This window comes from Lygodium microphyllum, chromosome 16, assembly GCF_053477565.2.
Source record: "Lygodium microphyllum isolate KBCC chromosome 16, Lygodium_microphyllum_v1.1.10, whole genome shotgun sequence".
NCBI classification, from domain to species: domain Eukaryota; kingdom Viridiplantae; phylum Streptophyta; class Polypodiopsida; order Schizaeales; family Lygodiaceae; genus Lygodium; species Lygodium microphyllum.
The window spans coordinates 42,407,290-42,430,867 of record NC_141150.1 but is presented as its reverse complement, the minus strand read 5'-3'; the positions used below and the strand labels follow the sequence as shown (position 1 = coordinate 42,430,867).

General features: G+C 42.7%; 1 pseudogene; it reads left to right on the top strand.

The window, feature by feature from the left end:
• The first annotated feature begins 7,881 nt into the window (after window positions 1–7,881).
• On the top strand, window positions 7,882–8,503 carry LOC148022745 (putative serine/threonine-protein kinase At1g01540 pseudogene; annotated as a pseudogene).
• Window positions 8,504–23,578: the final 15,075 nt, after the last annotated feature.

The following is a 23,578-nucleotide window of genomic DNA, read 5'->3' as shown; positions in this document are numbered from 1 at the left end:
TGGATTAATTCCAATGGCTTCTCACTCTCTTGAACATGTCTAGAAAATGGTTTCCTTGCCTGTTTTCCAAACTGACAGGCTTCACATACCTTATGCATTTCTCCAACCTTGAATTTGGGCAATCCTGCAACAATATTTTGTGCCTGCATTGATTTAAGTCGCTGTACATTAACATGACCAATGCGTTTATGCCAGATATCAATATCTGCAACTACACCGGTCCCATGTGCAAACATTGCTGCACTCAATTCAGACATGTCTGCATCCAATGTAAACATTCTGCCCTTCTTCTTTCCTTTTGCTATCAAGCGACCTTTATTTTTCATATCCTCAACAAAGCATCCATGAGGATTAAATCTGACCTGCAAGCCCTGTTCAACCATTTGACCAACTAAAACCAGATTCTTGGTGATATTCGGGACATGAAATACATCGGACAGGTATTTCTTTTTCCCATCCTGCATAGACAAAGGAATTTTTCCAATCTGCACAATAGGATGTGCAGTATCATCACCAGTCTCCACAAATCCTGGTTTTTCCATTTTCCTTGCATCCTCCATCCATTCTGCATGACCTGTCATGTGGTTTGATGCACCTGAGTCAACATACCATACATCATTGCTTTCTTCAGCACTTGTCACAGAATTGTTCATGTGCTGCACAATAAACAAATGCTCATTTCTGTCATCACCCTGTCTACTAGAAGATGCATAGTTCCCTTGTTGCAGTTTTCCATTCATGATGTCATTCTGCTTTTTATAGCAGTCTTTAGCCATATGACCCATTTTACCACAGTAATAGCATTCAACATTACTGTTTGCATTTTTGCCTCTTTGCCATCCACCACGACCTCTTTGGCTCCCCCTGCCTCTAGAGTTGCCACGTCCTCCTCCATAGGACTGGTTTTCTTGAGTTTGCTGCATATTCTGATTTCTGCCACGTCCTCCAAATCGGCCTCCTCTACCTCTGCCTCTACCTCTTCCAGCATTTGAGTAGAAGACAACTTCTTTTGAAGTTCCTCCTGAAGAAGATGCACCACCATTTCTCTGCTCCTCAGAAATTAGAAGAGCAATCAACTCTTCAAAATCAGGAAATCTTTCACGGACGGAAATGGATGTCCGAAACTGCGCATAATCCTTTCCTAGACCATTCAAGGTCACAGAAACTAAATCATCATCTTCCACTGGCGACCCAATGGAAGCAAGTGCATCTGCAATCTTCTTCACCTTCATGTGGTAGTCATTGATGCTCATACTTTCTCTTTGCACGTTATGCAACTCTTGCTTGAGCTGCATTTTCCTGGCTTGCGTATTTGTGCTATACATTTTTGACAGAGTATCCCATGCCTCCTTTGGTGTACTTGCATCCTGAATATGCACAATCATAGAGTCTGAAATACTGATAGACAGCCAGTACATAACTTTCCTGGCTCTCTCATGCCATGCTTTGAATGCCTGCATTTGCTGTTGATTGGGAACATCAGGAAGAACTGGTTCTTCTTCATTTCCTGCAACAAATTCCCAATATCCTTTTTCCATAAGGAAATTCGTCATTCTAAACTTCCATGCTTGGAAGTTGTTCTTGTCAAGCTTTTCAGTTACAATCTGTGAAAGAGAATCAGACGCCATTACAGAACACTGCGAAAAATTCTGTCACTGCAAAAACTCAGCTTCACCCTCACAAGGGCAAATCTGCAAAACTGGCGAAAGTGGTATTTGACCACACAGTCACTTCCTAGTGACGATTTTGCATAAACAGGAACCAAGGATGATTCTGAAACTCCCAATGTCTCTGCGCACAAGCATACGATGCAATTTCTACAGTAAATTTTCACCGACCTGTAGAACAGTGGCTAACCAGCATAAAACTGAGCCTTTTCCTGAGTGCGTGCAGAAAACTTCCGCCTCCAAAACAGGCCCCGAAATGGCCTCAAATCAAAAAAACAGGGTCGCCTAGAGCTAAAGCTCCTTCCCGCAGCATATACTGCCCTCTTGCTTCACCGCGAAGGGCGTCTCAACCTGAGACAATGCACTCCTGCAATTTTCGGCTGTGCTACCTGCAGAGATCTGCTCCCAAAACAGAAAATGAAAGCAACACTGCTCCTCTTACCAGACCACCGCGAGCTTGGCTTGCTTTCTTGAGCTCCTTACCACGAACAAGGCTCTGATACCATGTCAAGATTGTGGGAGAGAAGGAAGAAGTCTCGCTTGAAGCTTTCTTGCTTGCACAATGGGGGAAGACACACAAGGGTGGAGGCTGAAAACAGTTTTCCTCTTCTTAGTTGTGTAAGCCAAAAGAACTCAAGTACAAAGAAATAGAAGAACCCTATATATGGGTCTCAAACCAAACTCAACTAACTAAGGTGGCATACTAACTGAGCCACGAACTAGAATAGATAAGGATAGCTATCATGTAGCTATTATTCATGGGCGGTGTACCAACCACATCTGCAACTAACACGTCGGTGACATAAATGCACAACGGTCACCCTGGCGTATCACGAGTGGAGCTCGATATCTCAACACATCCTGCATCTCCATAGCCAAGGAAAATGCATTTGACACTCTTTGGATCTAGCTTAGTATTCTTGTCCTTGGGCACATGGTAGAATGCCTCACAGCCAAAGACATGTAGATTCGCATAAGACGAAGGTTTCCCAGTCCATATCTCCTCTACAACCTGGAAATCCAAACCACTAGAAGGTGATCTATTTATGATATGCACAGCTATATTGACTGCCTCAGCCCAAAAGCTCTATGGTAGGCCTGCATGGCTAAGCATACTGCGTACACACTCGTGGATGGTTCTATTCATCCGCTTAGCCAAACCATTCTAGGGTGGGGTATAAGGGGCGATCAATTGACACTTATTAATACCCCTCTTGTCACATAGTTGCTCAAAGGCACATGACACATATTCTCCCCATTTGTCAATCCAAAGGCATTTTAGCCTATGCCGAGTCTGGTTCTCAATCAATGCAAGCCACATCTCTAAGACACATCCAAAACATTTGACTTAAACTCAATGGGATAAGCCCAGAATTTACGCAAAAAATCATCAATAAATGTCACAAAATACTTTGCACCACCCATAGACTTACAGGGCATGGGCCCACAAACATCCGAATGTACCAAAGCCAGGGGCTCACTCATGTGTGTCCTATCAGACTTCTTATGCATATTCTAAGTATGTCTGCCATAAAGACAATACTCACATGAATCAAAACATGAATAATCAAGGGGTGGTAAGTACTACAAACCATAAAGCATTTTCATTCCCTTCAAAGACGTATGGCCCAAGCGGGCATGCCAAAGAGATGCATGTGGGATGGAACCCACTGACAAAACATGGTCAACAAAGGACCCATCAGCTACAAGAGGATAGAGGTTGCTAGCCTTGACACCTCTAGCAAGCACAAGTCTGCCACCACGAGTGATCTTCCAGGCAGAATCCCCATGTCTGCAGGGCAGCTTGATGATGCTGGGCTTCATGTCTCTTGAGACATAAGACTGCGTGTAAGCATAGGTACATGATGTACATCCTGTAATAGAAAACTATTGTCAGCAGAGAACTGCAACTGTACATTCCCAATGCCAACAATAGCAAGTGACATGTCATCACCCAAGTGAACTGAACTAGAGTCAGTATAGTAGGAAAGTGTAGTAGGAATGGAACCACTCACGACATGGTGTAACATGAAATGAAGTACTAGAATCCAAAAGCCAGCATTGTGCATACATAGAGTGAACCTTGATCAATGGCATAGCATCACAAGAACTAGCTGCAAGTATGTACTTCCCATCGGAGTTATCAGTCTACATAACATTTATCTCCTAGATTTTCACACTGGATTTCGCAGGCATAATGCTTCGATCAGAGGACTTTTCTTGTACTTTGTCTTTTCCCTTCTCTTTGTGCTTCTCATTCCGCAACTCACAACATTGTGGGCGTATATGACCCTTCTTACCACAATGATGACATGTCACATTAGCATTTCTCCCACGAGACTTACTGCATGACTTACCATGTGACTTAGACCTAGACTTCTGTGAGTCTCTGCCACGTCCATACCCACGGTCATTCTTTCCATTACCATCTCTGCCTCTAATAGTCAAAGCATGTGACACACGAGAGGCATCCAAGCTCTTATGGTTGATCTCTTCTTGCTGCAAAAGAGCACTCTCTACATCAGGCAAGTTCAAAATAGTAGCAGAAGCACATAAGGTAGTGCGGAATACATCCCATGACTCACTTAGAGTCCCAAGCAAAAACAATGGAGTAACCTCATCAATGGAGGTAATGCCTTCTTGTGAAGTCAAGTTCTTGAGAATAGCATGGAACTAGCTTAAATGAGTAGACATTGTCATATTCTCCTTCATGCGCAGGTGCATAAGTTGCTTCAGCCAATACATCTGACTTACTGGACTTTTCTTCTCATAGAGATTCTTGATTTTATCCCAAAGCTGCTAAGCACTATGTGCTTCCTCAACCACACTTTAATGTACATGTTCAGTGAGAGACAAGATGAGGGTGGACTTGCATAACTCATCAAGCTCATCCCATTCATCATTAGTCATAGTTTCAGGTTGCTCACCATGCATCCTTAGTGGGTTTATCTGTGATTTTTGCACCAATACCTGCCAAACTTGGCTCTTCCAACAGGCATAATTCGTACCATCAAGCTTAATGATGTTGAAGATAGCACTGTTAGTGGAAGAAGATGCCATATTGCAATCCAAAAGGTGTAGGCAGTTCAAATATTGCTTATTGTTTTCTACTGTAAATAGCCAAAATATCACCGAAACCAAGGCAAAATGACCACAAATTGATACTTAATTATGTTGTCCACCAAATACCATCAAAAGTACATAAAATTAGGATGATTCAGCATGAAAAATACATCACAGTCCATGCATAATTTCTTGTTGTAATAAATTACAACTAGGTACAATGAGAGCAAATTGTAGGCAAAATAAATGCACCAATTCAACCACTGACTGTCAAAGCATAACCAACATCAATTGGGCATAAATCAGCATGTGACAGTCATACGGACATCGAGAAAATACCCAAGCATGTCAAATGAATTTGTCAATAAGCCAGCACACCCCCTGCGTAATAGGGAAAAGTGTACACAACACTAGCAAGACCTGACACAAATAGGTGTATGCTTAGGGAGTGCAAAGCCCAAATTAGCCCAAGTACATCTGTGAGGACCACGTCATATCAACCAGGCAACATCCAAGTGAAGATCCCAGTCTCAAGTATCTGAATGATCAAGTAGCATAAACTGCCTACTCAATGCCTGTCAAGCATATCAAGATGCTCCCACTGGCACAAAAGCCGTAAATATCAAGCAAAGAAGCTCAATAATGTTATATGATAGCACCAGTACCAGAAGATCCAAGATCAAGCATCAATAAGACCTGATGAGCATATAGGCCGTGTAGCATCCGTACATAGCATCCATAGACATCAAGTACATCCAAACTGTAACTCTGGCAAGCCGAGAAATAGCCAAAGTAAGCTACATGCAATCAAACGTCATGCCAAAGAAAGGCTCAATAGTATCCAACTGTAGACAATGCATGTAGTAGTGGCGTAGGCCAAGCATGTCAAGACTAGTCGGACATAATTAAGGTACATGCCATAAGTATATCAAAGATGGAGATCCAAATGCTATGTGAAGTGAGCTCAAGATCAACCAATGATCCGAGAGTAAATCAGACTCAAAGTCGATCCCCGATGATCAATACATCAAAGTACATCTCCAAAGCATGTCCTGATTCCAAGAGGCTTAGGCAAACACGAAGTAATAGGCTTCATCCCACTGTTGTATAGAAGTGATTTACTATTCAAAACTAAGATTTTTCAGCCCCAATAATCAGTCCAAGATCATGGAAATACTTATGTCTTGCATCCCCCAACAATAGGTCATCAATAGGTATCAAACCTCTTAACTAGGAAGCACCAAACCAGCATAGTCATCAAGTGCTAGTGTAGCATTGATATTTAATGTATATAAGCTACTGTAAACTATTTCAAAAAAATGCTATAGGACCTCTAGGTCAGTGTCCAAGGCTCGGGAGGTGTCAAAGCATGTCAAACATCAATGCCAAGGGTACCACAATGATCTGGGAGCAAGGCATGACCCAAGTAGGAGATGAGCTGTCCAAGGTCCTGTAGATCAGGCACAAATCACGCTGATTTGTTGATGGCTTATGTTGCTATTGTTGTGTTGGTCAAGATGGTAAGGATGCTCTAGGGGGTGCCAAAGAAGGCACACAACAAGCCTCAAGCAGCCATAAGATGTTTACGTCAAGATATAGAGCACTGGAACTTCAATGGTGCTATCCCCTTTCTCTTCTTAGACCTGTAGACCTATAACTGGCATGAAACCCTGAATTAAATGAAGAAATACCTCTTATGTAATGCCACAAGTGACTAAAGAGGTCGAAAAGGTGCTCGGGAAGCCCAGGAGTGACGGGAGCTCGAGAGAATTGACTATGGCTACCGGGAAGGAGACCCAATGAGTGTATGTAATCAATAGGAAGCTGAAGATGCCATGAACCAAGCTCAAGTAGTCATGAATCCATGCTCTAATACCAGTTGAAAGGTGAGAAGGATCGAAGCTTGCTTTGAAGAGCTATGGCAGGAGAGCAAGAGCAGACCAAATGGGAACACCAACAGTCACAATGTGTGATTGAGCCTTCCTTTAATCAAACTGTCACTAAAAGAATAAAAAATAAAGTGACAGTGACGGGTGTCTGCCACCTGCAGTGTGTAGTGGCAAGTATTGTCACTGTAGTAATACACAGGTGGCTTGGCGGAGGCGCCTTTATCCCAACACTAGCAGGGTGAGGTTGAGGCAGTTTAGGAGTAGCGAGCTACAATTTGGGTCGATAGACTTGTTGAGTTGTGATGGGTTTAGGTTTTGGAAGAGCAATAGGCCTTGCAGCCACGGGCTTTTATGGTGTTGATGTTTGATTTGTCTTGATGCTTCCCGTGGTTAAGCTTGAGGGCGGCATTTGGGTTGTATGCTTGGCCATCGGGGCTTTAGGGATCCAAATTCGGGTATTTCCCTCGTAATAACCTTGTGCATGCCATAAGGTCTTGGGGACCCATTGGCCATTTATTGGGGCTTGTAGTTTCTTTTGGGCATCCTAGCTTTGGAGGGAAGGTTCCTAGCCTTATGAGTTCGTGGTTGGGTGCTCCTAGGTGGCAGTCTTGGGGATGTTTTGGTACCCATTTGAACTGGTGTTCGAGAGTTTTAGCTTTGTGGTCGGTCTTTTGGTGGTGTTGAGGTTTGGTAGGGTGTGACAAATCATGACCCCCCTTCTAAGGCTTGGTGGTGGGTTTCTCTACCGGTGGCTTTGTGAACTGTGATGGAGTCGCACAGCCCTTGCTAGAGGCTGTTGAGAATAGCAAATGATGTATGCCCATAGAGGCTGAATGTGTGCCCAAAAGAGGCTTGCCCATAAGTGGCTTTGTATGAGAGATATGACAAAGATGTATGCTCTAGAAGCTCTAAGAAGAGATGTCCAAAATCCCATATGCATAGTGAGTACAATGGTACTATCCAAAAGCTATAAAGACATGTACTTGTTGACATTCATTTGAATGAGAATGGTACTTTCAGTTTGAGTCACTCAAGATTGTGTTTATGAGTCCAAGATAATCTATCTTGGAACCTAATTCGCTTGAGTTACAATTCCTTATTCTGATAATGTATCATGTGTTTGATTTGCGTCCACCATAGCTAACTAGCTCTAGATCCGTGTTTGTTAACATGGTATCAGATCCATGGCTGAGCTAGGTAGCTAGTGGTGTGTTTTCTTCTTCCTTGCAAGCTGTCAGCCACATGATAGAGGCTGTGACTGATTTCTGCGCTGGGGTGGATACGGGATTGTGTACTATGGTCAGCTACCTGATGATACACGCATAGCTGTGAAAAATCTTCTAAATAATAGATGTGGAGGCGATAGGACGTGTCAGGCACAAGAATCTTGTACGGTTGATTGGATATGGTATGGAAGGCTCGCAAAGGATGCTTGTTTATGAGTACATTGACAATGGGAATTTGGAGCAGTGGCTCCATGGACAGCTGGGGGAACATCCACCATTGAGTTGGGATATCAGAATGCGAATGATTCTCGATACTGCAAAGGGACTGACTTATCTGCATGAAGGGTTGGAGACTAAAGTAGTCCATCGTGATGTGAAGTCAAGCAACATCCTGATAGATAGCCAATGGAATCCAAAGGTCTATGATTCTAGACTTGCTAAATTGTTAGGGCCTAGAAACAGCCATGTGACAACACGAGTCATGGGGACATTTGGGTATGTTGCTCCAGAATATGCTCTCACTGGAATGTTGACAGAGAAGAGTGATGTGTACAACTATGGGGTGCTCCTTATGGAGTTGGTCACAGAACGAGCCCCTGTTGACTTTAGCAGGCCTCCAAACTGGACCAGCAATCCGCTTTGCTGCGACAAGAAGTAGGGTGTCTCCAACAGCAACGAGCATGAAGATGTGTGAGGCCCACATCTCCCAGGGCTGAAGAAAAAGGAGATCATAAAAGTGCAGATGGAAGAAGATGGCCATGTGATGTGCATTAGCTGCGAGTGCAGTAGGAAGGAGCAGAAGCGGAGGGGCACTTCGAGTTACGAATGTGAAAGGTCCCGGTTTCCACCGAGGCGAAGGCTATAGGGCACGAGAAGCGAGGGAGAAGCAGCAAAATCCAGCTCCTTGAGTGAAGGCATGAGAGGGGAAAGCAAAACCCTTCATTTGTAGAGGGGAGCCAATAGCTACCATGGCTCTTGAGAGCACCCCTGCTGCTCCAGCCATGAGCGCGAAAGGGGAGGATGAAAAGCAACCAGCAGCACGTTATCCCTGTCTTTCCTTAAACCTTAAGCATTAAGGTTAAAAGCCTCCTCCCGTAAAAACCTTTTTCACACTTGACCCCTTTCTCTCAAACCAACCTTCTCAAGCCATTCACATTGATCTTAGTTTTTAAAAAGACCTGTATGCTTCCAATCTCCTTCACTCTACTCTATCAAGTGTCTTTTGACACTAGCATTGTTGTGTGACATTTCAATAATTGTGATCACAAATATCACTTATAAAAGGGATTAGACATTGTCCGAGAATACTCGCATTTGAGATGGTTTGCTACTTTGCTCAAGAATCCAATGCCAAGAGAAAAATTCAATGCCATTCCTTCTAGTAAATCAAAGCCAAAATTCCAAAAAATCATGTATTCAAAGACCATGAATGTCAAGAAGGGTCTGATAAGCCAAAACAATGTATTCATGTGTATTCATCTCAATTTCATTAAGCAGAAAAAATGTGCCAAGAAGACTGAAGCAAAAAGAGAAGTATCATGTTCCACACATCAACAAAAGGGATAAAGAGCACCATGAAGACCAAAATGCAGAAGCTCAAACATTGGAGCAAAAGACCAAGAAGAAGATCAAAGAATGCCAAAGAAGCATGAAGGAAATGAAGAAGATAAAATACTCCACTGCTACAAACCAACAAAATGTTTTTGCAAAAATTCCCATAGAGGATCTCGAATTCCCTGAGTGGATCTGTTTCCCAGAGTGGATTTAAAACCCTTACCAAGAATGTAAAGTTTCAAGCCTTAACTTGACTAGGCTACCAAAGAGCTAGTCTCCTAGTCCATGTCTACATGTAGGGGGGGCAAAAGCCAGCAAGGGTAGAGACTCATCATTTGAGGGGGGGTGTTGAGAATAGCAAATGATGTATGCCCATAGAGGCTGAGTGTGTGCCCAAAAGAGGCTTGCCCATAAGTGGCTTTGTATGAGAGATATGACAAAGATGTATGCTCTAGAAGCTCTAAGAAGAGATGTCCAAAATCCCATATGCATAGTGAGTACAATGGTACTATCCAAAAGCTATAAAGACATGTACTTGTTGACATTCATTTGAATGAGAATGGTACTTTCAGTTTGAGTCACTCAAGATTGTGTTTATGAGTCCAAGCTAATCTATCTTGGAACCTAATTCACTTGAGTTACAATTCCTTATTCTGATAATGTATCCTGTGTTTGATTTGCGTCCACCATAGCTAACTAGCTCTAGATCCGTGTTTGTTAATAGTGGCTATGATGATTTGTACATTGTCGATGGCCAGGTGAATACGCTGTGACTAGTAGTCGACATTATAATGAGCCTACTTCTTAAAGGTTTGTCCTAATAGTGATTCTGTGTCTGCATCTTCCGTGTTTGGAAACACATAAAAGACCATGGGCAAGCTCTAAGACTCGATAGAGACTGCAACTTTGCACTTTCCTAGAAGTGCAAATGCGCAGCTACCAAATGGGCTGAGTTTGGCATTAGTGGCCTATAACTGTGGTTTGCCGATTTGAGTCCAATGATCATAAGTCAAGACGTTAAATTCAGCACCCTCATCAATCAATGCATCAATGGCATGTGTCTACTGGGCTATAATGATCATGCACAAGTAAGCCGGAGCTATGGCTTCCTCATCCTCATCTTCAACCTCTGTAATAGTGGCTAGGCATACATTGACAGCGGCTTCTAGCATTAGGGTTTCATGAAGTGGATGTGTGGGGGGATAGTATTTCTTGATGCGGCTTCCATTAAACAAGCCTATGCCCTCATCTTCCAAGGTTTTGAGTTCTACATTACCGATCCGCCCAGCTTATGGTGCAAACTCAGAAGGGTCCTAACCCCCTAAGCTTCATTTTCTACTTATGTCCCTTGACCGAGTACAATAGTACCAAGTCACCCTGTGTGAAATTGCATTGCTTGACATGCTTGTCAAACCAGCTCTTGCATCATGCCTTTTCGCAAATCAGTACATGGGTGGCTAGAAGTCAAGTTTCTGACAAGTATTCTAGCTCAACTAAATGTTTTGTCCATGCTTTCTTTCCCTCCCATCTTTCTTGAATAGTGATTCTCAAGCTAGAAACAAACAATTCTACATGTAGAATTGCCTTAGCTCTATAAGGAAGTCTACCCCATAGCCGTTTTATAGGCTGTTTGATAGGCCCATAAAGCTGCCATTAGCTTGTTATCCCAGTTGATGTGCGAAGCAAAGACTACCTTGGTCAGGACGTTTACCAAAATCTTATTTGTTGAATCCGCTTGGCTGTCTACCTAAGGGTAATATTGTGAGGATTTCCAATGGATGATAAGAAAGGTGGATAGGAGATGAGTAATCACCTCATTGATGAAGTGTGTGCCTTGATTCACTAGCACGTTCGATGGGGCAGCCAAATTGAGAGATTACCTGCTTCCATAAAAACTTAGCAGTGGTTCGTGCGTCATTCTTTTGGGTGGCTCGTTCCGCTAAGCTTCGATCGAGAGCTTCCGCCCACTTCATGAGATAATCGGTGGCAACAATGATGCATTTGGCTTGTGAATATTGAGCCATGGGACTGATAGGCCCAATGAAGTCAATCCTTCATTTCTCGAATGGTTGTTGTGCTATAATGGGGCTTATCTCCATTTTGTCCTTCCAAATTGACACATTGGCCCATTGGCACTCGTCACAGTGTTTTTTGATGAATGGTGCTGCATCTCGAAAAAGAGTGGGCCACCATAATTGAGACTGCAACACCTTGTGGGCTGTCGTATCTCCACGAAGTGCCCTCGTGTAATTCCACCTTGCGCCTCAACTAGTATGTCATTGTACATCTCGTGTTCACATATGCACCTCTGCAGCAACCCGTCTTGCCCTAGCCTATAGAGTTGACCTGCTATAATTGATAGGGTTAGATTTTGAGAATGAGTCACCTTAGTCGGCGGGCCTTCTCTATGGGTCGATCAGGTAGTCCATGCTCCAACACTTTGACTATGTCGTCTACCCAGTATAGCGTCAAGTCGACCCTAAACAGATCTCTTTCACTGGATAGGGTGAATAAATATGTGTCTGGCAGTTTATCTCCAATGCCCTGTCTAGCGACTTCTCCTGTGAATATGTGGGACATATGATCAACCATATAGTTTTGTTTTCCCTTGCGCACAACAATAGACAAGCCAAATTCGAGAAGCCGAAGTAATCATCGTGCTATGCATCCTGTAGCACAGGGTTTGTTTACTAGATACAGCAAGGCTTGATGGTCAATAAAGAAAATAAAGGGTGTAGCCAAAAGATAATGCCGAAATTTATTTACAACAAACACCATGGCTTACCCCTCTCTTTCAGTTGTGGAGCAGTTCATTTCTGTATCCATGAGTTTTTTGCTAGCAAAGCTCACTCGATAGTCCAGGTTGTGGTCACCAGGCTAGCACAACATAGCTCCTACTGTGAATTTCAAAGCGTCAATATGAACATGAAAGGTTATGTTCCAATCTGGGGGTCATAAGATTGGTGCAGTGGTTAGAGCCTTCTTCAATTCCTTGTATGCGTGATGACATTCCTCAGTCCACTCAAATATTATCAGTAGCTTGTACAGGGGTCTAGCAATCAATGCATAGTTTAGTACAAACCGTCGATAGTACCCCATATGGCCTAGGAAGTACTGAACTCCCTTATAATCAATTGGGGGTGGAAGATCAACAATAACCTTGACTTTCAAGAAGTCTATGGCAATGTCGTTCTTGGACACCACGTGCCCCAGGATGCATCCATGCTTTACCCAAAACTAGCACTTTAAGGAGTTCAATAAGAGGCAATATAGTGTGCACCACTCAAAGACTGCTCTAAGTGTTTATTCTAGTTGGAGTGAACACACAAGTTGTCAAGAAAGACTTCTAACTCTTTCTTGAGCATGTATTTGAATATTGTGCACATGAGTCTCTAAAAAGTCGCAAGTGCGTTAGTCAACCCAAAAGACATGACCATGTAGGCAAAGACACCCCACTTAGTGGTGAAGACAGTCTTGTGCCTATCGTTAGGGTGCACTTGCACCTAATTGTATCTTGAGAAGCCGTCCAGAAAACTGTAGGCCTCCTTGCCCACTACTCTCTCAAGCATGTGTTCGATATATGGCAATGGATAATTGTCCTCCTTGGTAGCAACTTTCACTTTCTTGTAGTTGACACACACTCTGATATTTCCATTCTTCTTCAATATTATCACTATGGGCGAGACCCAGTCTGTGTGCTCAATCTCGTAAATGAATCCTACCCTTAGGAGCTTGTCAATTTCTTCATGGACCACGTGAGCATGCTTGGAATTGATAGGGTATAGTCGCCGCTTGACCAACGTTGCATCGGGGATCATGGGGATATTATGAGTTACGACACTTGGATCTACCCCTTTCAGCTCATCAAGCGACCAAGAAAAGATGTCCATGTACTCTCGCAAGAGAGTTGTGAGACTTGCTTCCTCTTCCTCGATCAAGTCATCGGCAATAAAAGACATGTCGAGGTGTCTCTCCTTCCTTAGCTAGATTAGCCTCCTTGACTTTGGCTGGTCTTTCTATTGGTTTGTTTGCTTGCCCTTATCATTTGGATCCTAGCAAGATCACTACCCTATCACCTTTCTTAAACTTAGTAAATCACTTTGGCAAGTCTTGCAGTTTCCTTTGCTCTTCAGCCTGCATATCCCTAGGCTGCTTGTGACATTCTTCCTTCAACCTTTGGTGCCTCAAGTGGACTGGCAGGTCCCCTTTGGTGTGTCTGGTCTTAGGTGGTTGTGGCACCTCAGGATCATTGTCTAAACTTACCTCCAACTTAGAATCAAACTCTCTGTCTTTGCTAGAAGAGGGAGTTTCACCTGGTGGTCATAGATTGGACGGTGACTCTATCCTAAGCATGGGTGAAGCATTCGACTAGGCAATGCCTACTTGTTCATAGTCTTGTTTTCGTAGTCTTGTTCGTAGTCAAATGCCCTCATGTGCTCTAGCCAGCAAGCTCGATCTCAATCCATGTGCATGACTCCTCTCTCGGTTCTAAAGGCATTCTTTTACGCGGTTTGGAGTCAGCTTGAATTTTCTTTATCACCTTTCCCTTGGTGTCATATTCTACCATGTCCAACTCTCCTTTACTTCCATCACTGAAGGAACAGAAATCCTCATATTCTTTGCTAGAGCCATCCTCCTATGACTGCTCGTCATCCCCTAAGTCTTGATAAGGTCTTTCCTTCTCATCAGTTGGCTAAGGCCCAATTGTACATTAAGTTTAATTTGTGCACTTTGGTCCATTGCCAATTAGGTTTGTCCAAGAGATCTTGGAGAGGTTTAAGATTAGTGGTTAGATTGCCCGCTAGCTTGATTGTAAGATATTCTAGGATCTCCAAGATTTCTCACTTCTTACTTGGGGCATGGAGTTTGACAGGGTTGGATCATCCATTTGAGCATTTGGCCATCATGCAGAATGGCACTAAGGGTGCATCTTTAGGCTTATCAGTTGTCTTAGCAGCTTGCTAGTATTCCTCACTATTTGAGAATGGCAGCTCTATCATGGCGAGCACATGCATCCAATCTCACTCATCCTTGAGACAGGGGATATATCTTTGGTCAATGGCCAGTAAGATTTCCTAATCTACATGTCACCCTTTAGCAAAGTGGAGATGGCATCTAGGTCGACTTGTGTGGTCTTCCATGTATCCATCTCTACTCTTACTGACTTTGTTTGATGTCCTAGGAAGATCAGATCGTTGCCCCAGTCTTCTATGACCCATGCATTATGCATCTAGGGCCAGCATAATAGGATTTCATAGCCCCTCATGACTACAAATTCAGCTCAGAATTAGATTCCTACAATCTTCAAGAGCTAGTTCTTTAACACTCCAAACGGTCGCACTTTCATTCCATTAGTTAGGGTTACATTGAACCCAGAATTCTCAATAGGCGGGTTACCCCAATCCTAGAGTATTGCATGGCTTAGCACACTAGCTCTTGCTTGTTGGAAGAGAGGGAGAGAGACAGAGTGGAGCGCAAGATGAGCCTCAGCTCATTGTTTTTCTTCATTATTCTTCCATCATACTAATTGAAGAGACTTACACACATAGGTATGACTAACCAAGACTGATTGTGGTTAAGTCACTGACTACACCAACTTATTGAATGTCACACATGTGTACAACTATATCCAACTAATGTCAATCACACACATAAAGATAGACTGACTGAAGAGTAACGGGAGCTTGATATTCTAACACACTCTCTCAAGCTCAAACCATCTGATAAACTCCAAGTAGTTGTTTGAAATATATGAACTTTTCTTTACCAAGAGATTTGGTAAATATATCTACTACCTAGTCTTCAGTCTTCACATGAATCAAGTCAATCTACCCTGTAAGAACCATTTCTCTGATGAAATGGTAGTGAAACTCAATATGTTTGGATCTAGCATGGTAGACAGGATTGCTAGCCAACATAACACTGCTGAGATTATCACAATGCAATCTCACTTTGCTTTCCAGCTGTATTCCCAAGTCTTTCAGTAGTTTCATTAACCAAACTCCTTCGCAAGCCACTAAGGCAGCTCCTCTGTACTCAACTTCTGTACTAGACAATGCAACAGTAGGCTGTTTCTTACTCTACCAACTGATCATACTGCTGCCCAATCCAAATGCATAAGCACTAGTTCACCTCCTATCATAGGCACAACCAACCCAATCAGCATCAATAAACCTTGTCAACCAGCCCAATCAACATCAATAAACCTTGTCAAGTCAAGATATTTTCCATATGCATAAAACCCATAATATGTAGTACCCTTTACATATCTCATGATCCTCCTGACTACATCTAAATGTAGTTTGAGAGTCTTCTGCATGAACTAACTAATCAGCCCCACTGCATAACATAAGTCAGGATGGGTAATAGTTAAGTATATCAAGCTACCCACCATCTGTCGATACATAGTCACATTCTCTATGTCATTCCTAACATCAATCTACAGCTTGACACTCTGATCAAGAGGTGTCTCCATAGGCTTGCATTCAGCCATACCATACTTCTGTAGCATGTCATGAGCATATTGCTTCTGTAGCAGCCATATACCTTGAGGCGTAGAGACTACCTCAATCCCAAGAAAATACTTTAGTTCATCAAGGTCTTTGACTCTGAATTCAACCTGTAAACATGATTTAATTTCAACAATGCCCTCTTCATCATCTCCAGTGATGATAAGATCATCTATATAAACCACTAGAAACACATATCCATGATATGTCTTCTTCGTGAACAAACTGTGATGTGCATCACCCAATCTAAATCCATGTTGCTGTAAATAACTGTTGATCCGAGCATTCCATGTTCTAGGTGCCTGTTTCAGTCCATATAAAGCATTTTTCAGCTTACATACATGTGTAGGAAAGTCGAGGTGAACATAGCCTTCAGGCTGACCCATATATACTTCCTCAACCAAATCACCACTTAAGAAAGCATTTTTGACATCCATTTGCCATAATTTCTAGCCTTTGCATGCTGCCAAAGTAATGACAGTTCTGACTGTTACCATTTTAGCCACTGGACTGAAAGTCTCCTCATAGTCAAGGCCATATTGCTGTGCATACCCTTTTGCAACCAACCTGGCCTTATAGCATTCTAACGAACCATTTGACTTGCACTTAACCTTGTATGCCCATTTGCAACCAATGGGGACTTTGCCTTCAAGTAACTCAACCAATTCCCATGTCTCATTTTCAACCAAGGTTGCATACTCTTCATCCATGGTAGCACACCAGTTATCATCTGTAACTGCATCATCAAACTTTGTAGGTTCTTTGTAACCTATCACACTAGCCATATATGCATAATGGCGGGTTGAATAACCAGTGTATGTAAACCTATCAACTAGTTTTCTAACTCTCTCAGATCTCTGCAAATATGTCTCACTTTGAGCTTGCCTCTCATGAGGCGGTACATAATGACTCTGCCTTGCTCCAAGCATCATAATAGACGGAATGCCCAACTCACTATCCAAACTGTCATTGCTAGATGACTCATAACTTGATGTAAGTAGACCTGTCACATCCTCAAGCATATTTTCTTTTCCCTTATCCAATCTCCCCCTCACTGACATATCCGTGTCAGTGGACGTAGAAGTACGACTCCATAAGCGTCCAAGGACTTACTGTAGGTGACCCATCACCTGTAGGACCACTCATAGATGTACTCATTGTAGGTGTATTTTCAGCATTACTAATGCTAGCTGATCCATCAATAGCCACTGCAATAGGATTACCAGTACATCAAAAACAACATCTCTGCTAAATCAATGTCTCATGTGTAGACGATATATAACACTTGTAAGCTTTCTAATCTTGTACATAACCAAGGAAAACACTCTTGACAGCTTTAGGATCCAATTTCTTCTTCTTTTCATCAGGAACATGCAGATATGCAATGCTACCAAATACGTTCAAGTGTGAAATGTCAGGCTTATGACCATACAACCTCTCATATGGAGTTGCATCATGAATCCCTACTGTAGGGATTCTATTCAGCACATAGACAGTAGTCACTACTACTTCAGCCCAATAACCATTTGGCAAACTCTTCTCATTCAGCATAGCTCTTGCCAATTCCATCAGTACCCTATTTTTCCTTTCTACTACGCCATTTTACTGCGGTGTATAGCTATAAGTTAGTTGTCTTCTGATCCCATGTTTAGCATGGTACCTGTCAAAGTAATTAGAGACGTATTCTCCACCTCCATCTGATCTAAGCAATGAAATTTTATAGCTCAACTCATTTTCAACATGCTTCTTGAAGTCCTTGAATGCATCAAACACATTATTCTTATGTTTCAGCATGTAAAGCCAAGTATACCTGCTGAAATCATCAATGAAGAATACATAGTAACGAGCACCACCAAACGAAGCATTATGAGATGGACCCCATACATCTGAATGTACCAACTACAAGGGTCGTGAGCTATTCCGCACATGTCTCATAAATGGAAACCGTGCTTGCTTTCCAAACTGATATGCATCACATACATGTCCAAAGTCATGATACTTGAACTTAGGCAGTCCAAGCACAATCTCCTTCTGCTGCACAGATTTTAGCTTTTGTACATACACATGGCCAATCCGCTTATGCCATATCTCAACATCCTATATAGCACCATCATCATGTGCAAACATGGATGCTTTCAATTCTAGAATTAACGCATCAAGAGTAAACATTCTTCCATCTCTTAGGTCTCTAGCAATCAATTTGTAGCCATTACCATATTCTTCAATAAAGCATCCATCTCTATTAAATCTCACATGTAGATTCTATTTTGCCATCTGTCCAATTGACAAAAGATTCTTGGTTATTGTAGGTACATGTAGTACATCATGCTAGCTCTTTTTCTTGCCATCAGGCACTAACAACGGAACAATTCATGTGTGCTAAAAGTCATGTTGGGTGTCATCCCCAGTACACACATAACCATGTGAACTTGCAACCATCTCATCAAACCATTCTCCATGGGGTGTCATATGATTTGAAGCCCCTAAATCAATGTACCATCTCTCATCTCTGTTTTGCCTAGATGCATTCTTAGACACATGCTGCATGGCAAACAATCTGTCTTCATACAAAACTTGCATAAAGCAAAATTTTTGTTGTCCAGCTTTTCTCCCACAATTTGAGTGATGTTGTCAGTGCCTTGAGCATTTGCCATAGTTGTAGCTTAGGTATCCAGTGATGTATACAACCTGTAAGTATCTAACTCATTTTCCTATAATTCAGGAATAGTTTCTTGATATTCATGACAGTTTCTTGCAATTCAGGACAGTTTTCTTGACAATCTGCTTTGTTGTGAACTATATTCCAACAATGAAAAAACACAGTCAACTGAGCATAAACCAAGCTCAAATCAGTTCAAAACATTCTATGGTAGTGGCAAAACATCCCATCAACAAACTATATCCATACAAGTATCAATGTTTGTACTGTATGCAAGTAGTAATACCAAATACAGCCAGCCCACTACTATAACCAGCAATACTTTCTCTGTTAAAAAAAGAGTATTCAGATCTCAAAACAGCCCCAAAACATCTCATTTAGTTGCCACTCTATGCAGGAGTTGATACATGTCCAATTGGTCAGAATATATTTCATGTATGTCAAGTGAAGATGAAGGCATTCTTCATGCAGACAATAACCAGTCAATACCCTGGTATAACTAGCAACAAATCAGTCCAAACTTTGGACTTTTAGTACTCACAATATCCCAAAAAGCATCTACCACTCAAGTGGTATGATCCAAGCATTTGCCAGTAGCAAATAAGCATCACAGATACTTCAACCCTATCGGTGTATTGTTTCCAAATTCAGGACAACAACCAGTTCACTATTTCCAGCCTGCATATAAGCTCCAAAACTGAGCATTTAACACTCCAATATCATGCTCAAATGCATGATAATAAGGGCATATACATTGTTAAGATGAAAGCCACCAGTGCCCTAGAATCACCTGCTGTTTACTGCAGTAAACACTGTTTACTGCAGTAAACAGCCAGTCTGCACAGGTTTGTGCTAAATATCTCAAAATCTATGAGGAATTTAAAAAAACTTTATTATGCAAAATTGTAGACCATGTCAAAACGGTTAGAATTAATTAGCTGTTTCTCCAAAAACCATTTTTTTAGCAAGATATAGCTTTTGCAAAAAAACGGGCTGCAGGCACAGTCTCCTTTGATGACATTTTCTTCAGATCTAATGTCTTGACCATGTTGGAAGAGAGGGAGAGAGACAAAGTGGAGTGGAAGATGAGCCTTAGCTTATTGTTGTTCTTTTTTCATTATTCTTCCATCATACTAACTGAAAGAGACTTACACACATAGATATGACTAACCAAGACTAACTGTGGTTAAGTCAATGACCACCGACTTATTGAATGTCACACGTGTACATCTGTATCCAGTTAATGTCAATCACACACATAAAGATAGACTGACTGAAGAGTAATGGGAGCTTGATATTCTAACATTGCTTCCGTATCCACAATTCCCTTTCTCGTGGTGTCTCCTAGTGTTAGGACCGATAAGATTGCATGCATTTCGGTGCCTTCCCAAAAAGCATTCACACGTAAGGACTTTGGCACTGAGTGCAGCATCCGGCTAGGTATTTGAATTACCATGTAATGGTCATATAGATCAACTGTCCCTTGCTCAATTGGTCCTTCAACCCACTGCTTTAGTTCTTGCCACAATGTCGGATGCTGCCTAAGCAAATCTCCTAGGCTTAGAGTCACCGGGGTGGTTACTAGCGTGGTGAGGAGGCCATTAGCTACTTGCCTCTCTCCTAACTTTGCATTTTTCTTGGCCAATAGCCTTGATTGATTTGCTGGTCCATAGTGTGTAGGCTCTATTTAAGCGGCACTACTTGTGGTACATCTGTGTTCCTTGACTTTGGTTGTGGAGGCGAGACTGGTGTGCTTACGCTTGAGAGATCATCTAGCTCATCTTCCAATATGGGCTAAGCATTCTTTAGGTGCTCTTGGGCTTCTTTTACCTAGTCCTTGACCTTTTTGATGGCCTTGAGTTGGCACTTCAGGTTGGGGTACTCCCCGACCTTTGCACTCCCCTTCTTCTCGGCCGTCTTTGGAGCTGATGTTTCCACCTCTACGTCTGTTATCTTTTTCCTAGCAAGTAACATCGTACAACTCTCGATTTTTAGCATGACCTTTATGTCATCTTTCTTTCTCCTTCACCTTTGACTTTTCTTTCCAATTGAGGCTACGTCTAAGTTGTTGGGTCTAGGCAGCGCTTACTTTGTCTACACGCGAATCATGACATGTAGCGGGATGGGTGTGCCCTCCGTTAAATGTCTCAACTTTGAATAGCCCCAATGGTATAGATGGCTCGTTTGCCACACTAGAGGGTGTTCTTCATCTAGGGCATTTGGCAAACAAGTGAATGATTCCACACTTTAGGCATCATGCACGTAAGGCTCCTCGTTGTTCGGCTCCTCCACATAGTGGACTGGAGCGTCACTTGGTGGATGGGTTACGTAGGGTCTAGGTGGTCTAGGTGTGCTTGTGGGGTTTATCTGCACCCTTGGAATGGTTGGTTTGGCATCATTAGGTGCTAGGAGAGCCAGTGGGGCTCCCCTTCTGAAGAAGTTTTGCGGCCTATTCGCTAGGTAAGGCTATTCGTATGGTTGTGAGTGTGGGAGTCTCCTAGGTAGTCGGCAATGCATGAGATCATGACCAAACCTACCACAATTGGCGCAAGGTCAGGACCTCGAGTCCTGACACTCAACTGGTAGGTGGTTTCTGCCACAATACATGCATTGGACATGAGGGCGTGTAGGTAATCTCGTCATTTCTTGTAATTTGGCTAGCTTTGTCTTCATCTCCGCTAGCACTTGACTTACATTCATACCCTTTCCTTTATCCTGAGAACTTGGGTCTGATCTTTCACTTGACATTGAAACTCTTTCAGAGTGTCTAGCATTTATCTCCTCTTGAGTCGAGCTCCTGAAGATTCTCTCTTTGAGCTGCTCGTCCACTCTGATTGCTTTGTTAAAGACCCTAGCTAGCTCGTCTCCCTGCAAGCTTGAATTGCCTGCCAAGGCCTTGTAGAGCTCCTCGCTTCGTATCCCATTGATGAAGAGTGTGGAGACCGCTCTTTTGGTAGGTCGCTCACTAGTTGGGATCCTCTTGAAGAGACTTTGCACGTGGGTGACATGGTCTCTGATGTCCTCGTCTTTCTGCTTGATTTTCATCAGCCGCACTAGGAGGTTATCAAAGTATCTAAGCTCAGAGAATCTCTTAATGAAGAGACTCTTGAGGTTGTTGAAGCCAGTCCACTTAGGAGCATCCAAACTCATGTACCAGGTCCTACCTTTATCTCCTTATCATAGACCGAAAGCTTGTGAGTGTAAAGTAAGATCGATGAGGCCGTTAGCCTTGTAGACTTGCTTGAACTGCTCCACAAAGTTATATGGGTCATCATTCGGCTGGTACTTGTTTAGCTACTTAGCCACGATAGGGATTCTTGATTGGGTCTTAGAGCCTTGGTTGACCCCTAATCCTATAAGCAATGAGGTTGCCATTGCAGCGGCGCTCTGCTCGGCGAAAGTGTTGTCTAGCAATCGCTTCTTAAGAAGCCGCTCAACATGAGATCTCCTTCCAGCGCTCTTTCCCTTTTTGCGTTAGGTCTTGTCCTATTTCGGCTTGCTAGGGCTAGCACTTGTTGAATCTCGTGCATTTCTATGTTCTCTCGCAAGCTCGTGGCTTGCTGCTCCTAATTGTAAGTCATTATGTCCTACAAGGCTTCCTGTGCTAGTCTCCTCTCCTCTTCGAGGTCCACTATGATATCCTCGAACGTCTTACTGTGGTGGTCTGTCTGGGTCTGTAGATCATAGTTGGCAACTAGCCATTGGATTTCTAACTCAGGAATCCACCTAGGTCAAGCTCTTTGTTCCATCTGTTGGTGCTTGACTCTGCCATGTTTGTGGTCTCTTGTTCCACCAGGGTGTCGATTGTAAAAACATGGATCTAGAACATGACTTGAGGTGGAAGCTATGGAGGTTGGAAGAGAAAGAGTGAGTTCATGAAGACACTGACATGACTGATTGTTACACAAGTGAATTAGGTTCCAAGATGGAAGCTTGGACTCATAAACACAATCTTGTGTATAGACTAACAATGACATAGAGACTTTACTGAAGGACAAAAGTACTATGACATTGCATTAGAAAAGAGATCAAGTACAATGCTTTATAGGAAACTAGACGGTAGCACTTCTCCTACTGTGCTTATGGGATTCTAGTCATGAGCCCACACTGCTCCATACAAAGAGGCTAAGTAGGTGTGAATGCAGAAATCTCAACATTGATAAGATTGATCAAGTCGGGTAGATCCACTCCTCCAATGGTGTGAGTTCTTGCTTGGTCCTACACTTAGGATTCTCGATCACCTGACTACGTTTTAGGGTCTTCTCCTACTAGTGGGTCCATTCTGATGGTTAGGTATGAGTGAGTTCCTTATTATTTACAGACATTCCTTAGCTTAAACTCACTCGATGTATGTGTGCATGCTCTCTTTTGTGCACTGTGTGAAATTAGGCTCTTGGATTTTCAATGCACTTCAAGTGATAAAATCAATGTGGGGTGCGAATGCAGAATGGAAAATGCAACTCACACTATGTCCCTATTCGTTCGCAACCTAATGTGGCTCTAGGCACATTCTCTGGCTACTCCTAAGAATTGTCTAGGGTCTCTACTACTCCTCTCTGCTTGGTCAGGGTGGAATTGGGATCTATGAGTTGGTTTCAGCTCTAAGTGGGGTTGGAGTCTCGACTGGGACACTAGAGGGTACCTCTAGGCCCTAGGTCACAATTTCCCATGTTCTTGGCTTCTGTAAGCCGGGTTGTTTATTTGGGGGGATCCGGGGTCTGGTTTAGCTGGTATTGGTCAGGGGTTGGGTAATGTCCATGTTTTTGTTTTTCCCTATTGGTTCGATTCCCAGTGGTGATTTGTCGACTATGATGGTTCGCCGACTGAGATTCAACTGGTCTGACTCTGGGAGTCGAAAGATCTGAGTTCGATTGGGTATGTATGACTGGATACAAAGTGGTCCGAATGGCATGTCCGATTGGGGTTGTCCGACTAGACAGAAGGTTGTCCAAATGGCACCGATCTGATTGACCAATCGGACAATCTGATTCTACCAGTCTAACAGTCCAAC